This window comes from Lipotes vexillifer, unplaced genomic scaffold (genome assembly GCF_000442215.2).
Source record: "Lipotes vexillifer unplaced genomic scaffold, Lipotes_vexillifer_v1.1 scaffold278, whole genome shotgun sequence".
Classification (NCBI taxonomy): domain Eukaryota; kingdom Metazoa; phylum Chordata; class Mammalia; order Artiodactyla; family Lipotidae; genus Lipotes; species Lipotes vexillifer.
In genome coordinates this window covers 1,662,891-1,669,180 of record NW_006769677.1, presented here as the reverse complement: position 1 = coordinate 1,669,180, position 6,290 = coordinate 1,662,891, and positions in this window count along the sequence as shown.

Genomic DNA, 6,290 nt, shown 5'->3' with positions numbered 1-6,290 from the left:
TCCTGCTGCTTCCTCATCATTCAAACCGCGTCTAAGTAAGGAAGCCGCTCTTACCAAGCCACATGCCTGTTAACAACTGCTCCCTTAAGGACACAAAGAGAAGCTTGAGGAGTATTCAGAAATGCTTAATGAAGTGTACTGCTACTAACAAGTTGCACTAATTAGCTGTGGTCATTTACACACAGCCAGGGCAGCAGAGGCTTTGCAGATACGGTGAGCTCTATGCAAAGCTGAAGCTGAAGAAATTGCAACTTATCTTCCGGACTATCACCTGCTACCCATCTTCCTCTGCACCCAAATACATGCATACACACCTAGGACTCTTATTCTGCTCAGATGCCCCCTCCATGCACTAAATTCCAGCTGCTTCCCCCCAATTCTATACCTCCTCCCTCACTGCCTTTCATCCTAGGTTACCTGTATGAAATTGCTCTCTGCTTACCACTTCCAGGAAAAGATGTAATAAATGTGTTTTCATGTAAGGGTCATAACTACTTGAAGCTTAACTTTTTATCTCTTGAAGCTTAATTTTTTATCTCTTCCCAGGATCATGAGCTCAAAGCCATGCAATATTAATAACAGATTAATATTAATGTCACTGGTAATTTCATGTACCAGTGATATGCTGGTGGGAAAAGTATTGGTACCCCAAATTCTCACTAAATAGAAGATACCTGCTCATTCCCAGTAGGTAAATAATCCTGTCTGGTTCTCTAGGGTTGCAAATTATTTTCATAAGACATGACTTAGCAACTCGAATAAAGGCTAACATCTAAAAATTTACAAAACTACTCTTGAAGATTTATGTACATTCGTTGTCTATACATTCTCAATTGCCATTTACTTTTTAATCCAGTGCAGTTTGGAGCTTTTACAATCATTACTCTACTAAAACTATTCTCACCAAAATTACCAACGTCTTCATTTGCTAAATAAGTGGAGAATTTTCTGACTTCAGATTAGCTTCTCTTGACCCTTTTGACCATTTCTTCCTTCTTAAAACTCTTCTTTTGTATCCATGGCTCTGTTCACGTTCCTCCTACTTCTCTGTTCCAGCCATCTCAGTATCCCTGTGGAATCTCTCCTCCTCTACCCTTCCCTTTGAATGTCAGAGTTGTCCACGGTTCTCTCTCTAGCTCTCATTTTACTCTAAAACTTGTCCTAGTATGACCTTACCCATTTTAAACCATATATATACATATATATAGTATATATGCTTGTATGTATGTATATATATATATATACACATACATATGTATAAATATGCCAATAATTCTCAAATATATATCTCCAGCCCAGATCTCAATCTCCACATATTTCTAACACTCTACTTAATGTTTCCACTAGAATATTCCACAGAGACCTCAAACTCAGCACACACAGGATTCATTATTTTTTTCCAACAAAACCAGCCACTTCTTGGGATCCCAACTGCAATGAATGGAATTTCCACTCACCCAACTGCCCAAGCCAAAAACTTAAGTCTCATGACATTTTCCTTTCCATTAGCCTCCTAATCTAATCAAGCACCAAAGCCCTGTTGATTTTAGTTCCTTAGTATCTTTCCAAGAATCCTCTCATTACCAGCCCCAATGCCACTTCTTTCACATCATTAATCTCTCTTCTGGATAACTTTGTGAGGCAGATGCATATCATAAAGTTTGAAAGCATGGATTCTGGAGCCAGATTGACTGCATTCAAATCCCAGCTCTGCCTCTTACCAACTGTACTACCTTGGAAAACTATTAATCTCTCTATTCTATTACAAAGCAAAGATGAGAAAAAGAAAAACGCAACTCACCTCATAATATTGCTGTGAGGATTAAATAAATTAACATATGTAAAGTGCTTCGGGAGAGTGCCTGGCACATAGTGAGTGCTCATTAAGTGTGAGCTATTATTAACAAGACAACAGCCACCTGACTGGTTTCCCTTCCTCTAGCCTCACTGCTTTTCAATCTGTTCCCCAGTTGGCGTTCACTGTCAACTTTCTAAAATGAAAATCAGAACGTGTCATCCCTCGCTTTAAATATTCAGTGTCTCCATCACTCATACACCATCCCTAAACTCTTCAAGACTGTTATTTCCCCTATGAGTTCCAACAACACCTCTGTATACCCATATTATAGCACTTAGAAGACAGAATTTTATTTGCCTGCTCATTTATTTATCTGTCCTATAAAACTATAAGCAACTCAAGAGTTTCTTTTAATTATTGAGTCCACTTATCTACATTGCCAAGCACATAATAGGTATTCAATACATAGTCAATGAATGAATGAATGACCTGCTATGAATTCTGATTAAAAGAAAAATAAGAAAAACTTGCATTCTTCTGTGTATATTCAATCAACTGAAACCCAGAAACTCTGGGAAACAAATATTTTTCTGCATTAAAATTACCCATTTTATTGCATCAGCATTTTCTCTGCTGATGTACTACTGCGTGGGTAGTATTTGTAAAAGTTCCATTCTCTCTTACATATTGTCTCAGGAATTCAAAATCAGAGTTATAACTTTTCTGGATTTTTCAATTAAAAATATTGCTTTTCTCTTGTTATAAAATTGATTTGCGATTCCCTGTTCAGTGTGGAGCTAAACAGGAAGAACTCTTGATGTAGACTTCAGAGTTTAAAGATCCCGTCTTTTCCCTCCAACAAAAGTAATACTCAAATAAATTAAAAAGAATATGACTTAGGATGCTGGTCAAGATGGCAGGGCAGGAAGACCCTGAGCTCACCTCCCACTACGGGCAAACCAGGCTACAACTATTTACAGAGCAGCTATCTATGAGAAATAGCTGAAGAATAGCAGAAAAGATTTCCCACACTACAGATATAAAGAAATAACCCCAACAAGATGGGCAGAAGGGGCACAGACGCAGTACAGTCAAGACACACACCTCCAGTAGGTGACACACAAATGGGAACATACTCACAATGGCAGAGGTTCTCCCCAAGGAGTGAGGGGTCCAAGCCATACATCTAGCTCCCCAGTCTAGGGGAGCTGTCAGAGCCCCCAGAACATCTGGCTTTGAAGTCCAGTGAGGCTTGCAAATGGGAGAGGCAGAGGGATGTAAGAAACAGACTTCGCTCTTAAAGGGCACATGCAAAATCTCACATGCTCCAAGACCCAGTGCAGGGGCAGTAATTTGAAAAAAGCCTCGGAACTTCCCTGGTGGTGCGGTGGTTAAGAATCCGCCTGCCAATGCCGGGGACACGGGTTAGAGCCCTGGTCCGGGAAGATCCCACATGCCACAGAGCAACTAAGCCCGTGCCCCACAAATACTGATCCTGTGCACTAGAGCCCGCGAACCACAACTACTGAGCCCACGCACCACAACTACTAAAGCCCACGTGCTCTAGGGCCCACGTGCTGCAACTACTGAATCCCATACGCCTAGAGCCCGTGCTCAACAAGAGAAGCCACCACAGTGAGAAGCCTGAGCACCGCAACCAAGAGTAGCCCCCGCTCGACACAACTAGAGAAAGCCCGCGCGCAGCAACAAAGACCCAACTCACCCAAAAAAAAAAAAAAAAAGCCTGGGTCAGACATACTTGCTGATCTTACAGAGCCTCCAGGAGAGACAAGAGGTGACTAGGACTCCCCCTGGGGACACAGACACTGGTGGCAGCCATCTGGGGGAGCTTGTTTTACCACAGGACAATGGTGCTGGCAAACAAAATTTTGGAATCCTCCCTCTAGTCTATTAGCAGAGGGGGGCTTACCCACCCACCAGCCATTTGGCAACAGTCCCAAGACCCCTGCAAGCTAAGGAGCCAGCCACATATGAATCCAGCCCCACCTACCAGAAGATGAAGATGAACCCAGAAATATGAGTAGGAATTTGCCTGGTAAAGAGCGGGAAGATGGATTCACACATGTGTGAGGAACTAGCAGAAATCTTACAAAGCTAGAGCGGAAAGCGCAAGGTAAAATAACAGATGAGGCAGGAGATGAAGTCAGCCACGAAAAGAGTTTGAGCATTATGGGAAAGGCAATGAAAAGTCACTGGAAGGTGATCTGCAAAGGAAATCTTCTAATAACTACAGTATGGAGACTAGATCAAAGAGAGAAAAGAGAAGCACAAGATGAAGTTGGAAGGAAACTATTTCAGTACTCCAAATATGAGATGCTAGCATGGAGACGGTGGGATGGAGAGAAGAGAACATACTGGAGGGACATTTATGAGAGAGGATCCACAGGACTTAGTGAGGTACTGGAGACGGGTAGGTGAGAGAATGGGAGAAGCCAAGGGTGATACCCAGGAGGCAGCATAAAGAGAGCAATAGGGGAACCACAACACTGAACCTCTGCCATCAGCATATGATGGAAAATTACAAATAAAAATATTAAATGTGCTAATGTTTAGCAGCTAATACCACCAATCAATCAAATGACTTATGAGAACAGATGAATACAGTTATAATGAAAATATTAACATTTGAGATGTAATATTAACATTCTAATGTAGAATATTAAAAGATAAGGACAGAGGAACATCTGCTCAAATTTGGAATATATGCACACAGAAGTTATCTTGACATGCAAAGAAGGTAGCACAGAAAACTAAAGCAGACATCCAGGAATTTAAACACAGAATGGGAATAAGAGTCAGTACTAAGGAGTCTTATAGAAGTATCTCTTTTTTTATTTATTTTTTTTTTGCGGTACGCGGGCCTCTCACTGTTGTGGCCCCTCCCGTTGCGGAGCACAGGCTCCGGACGCGCAGGCTCAGTGGCCATGGCTCACGGGCCCAGCCGCTCCGCGGCATGTGGGATCCTCCCAGACCGGGGCACGAACTCGTGTCCCCTGCATCGGCAGCTGGACTCTCAACCACTGTGCCACCAGGGAAGCCCTAGAAGCATCTCTTTTAGTTAACCATGTTTTTAAACTTGGAGGAGTGTGGGTGTTAGAATAAGTGGGCAAGGATCAGGAACTAACCAGAAAAGAATCAAGGAACCACTCCCTTAAAATTCTGAAAACAAGGAATTTGTATCAGTGACAGCATCGAAATGAGTACATTAAAGAAGCTACCTTTTAAAGGAAATGAATTCAGGGTGGGAAGAATGTCCATTTTTGTTCCTCTGATCATCTATTATCTGTGAGAATATGATTTTCTGGAATTTGAAACAGAGGCTATAAATGCCTTCATAGTAACTTTTACTTACCACAATGTCAACTACATTAAATCATTTTAAATATACTATTGAACTCAATTAAGAGTATATTCATCTTCGAAATAAAAATATCTTAAAGATTCTATAGAGGCAAAATGGAAGTAGAAAAGCAGAGATCTATTATTTTGTGTATGGGATAAAATATGGTCTTACTTACCTTTTTGATAGACAGATTTACTATTCCTATGATTCTCATCTATGATGTCTTTATCACCTATATTTTGGAGATCACTGTCTACTAAAAAATTACATTCATTACATATTAATTTATTCCTTTCCCTATCTTTATTCATCAAAAGCCTTTGTGGCTGCCAATCAGAACCACCGATGAGCATGAATAATCACCCCGAATTAATGTAACTCCATGCAAAAGCAAAGAACCTGCTTGGCATTTTAGTCAGTTTGTGCAAGTTTACACATCTTCAATTTCCATTAGGCTTTCTAAAATACTGAAAGTAGCTTACAAATCCCTATTACTAACTTTCAGGACCCCAATTGGGACAACGCCGCCATACGGTTGGTATAGCCATAATCCGAGCGTGTTACTGTGTACTGGCTTGTAAGTGGTGATAAACTTCCCCAGGAGAGAATGGGGAAGAGTTTCTCTGCAGTTTCGCAAAATCTTATGACAGCCTGCAAGGACTACAGAGAAAATCTGCACTATAACACACTAGGGTATCACTAGGTGATATGAGTTAAAATTCTTTAATCAGTAATTTGAAGAGTCACCACACAGAAAAAAGTAGCACTTTCTTGAGAAATTAATGCTATTGTTCCATTATTCCAACTACCTAAAAGAAGAAAGGCTGGCATTTAAAAAAACTACATTCATTTGCAAAATATTTTCTTCAATGGTTCTGTCATTATCAAGATGGCAGGGTAGAATGGTTTGAAAATCTTGTTTGAAGTTTGTCTGACAATGATCTTGATAATTCAGAGAAATAGAAGCAAAGCTAGCTGCAGTATTCAGAAGGTTGCCTGGACCTGTCATTACACCTTTTTCTCTTTCACTCTATAAATTAAGTGGTTCCTCATCCAGGATAAATGTATGGCACCATGATATGGAATGAGGAATCAGAATACTTGTTTCAAGTCCAAGTTCTACTGTCA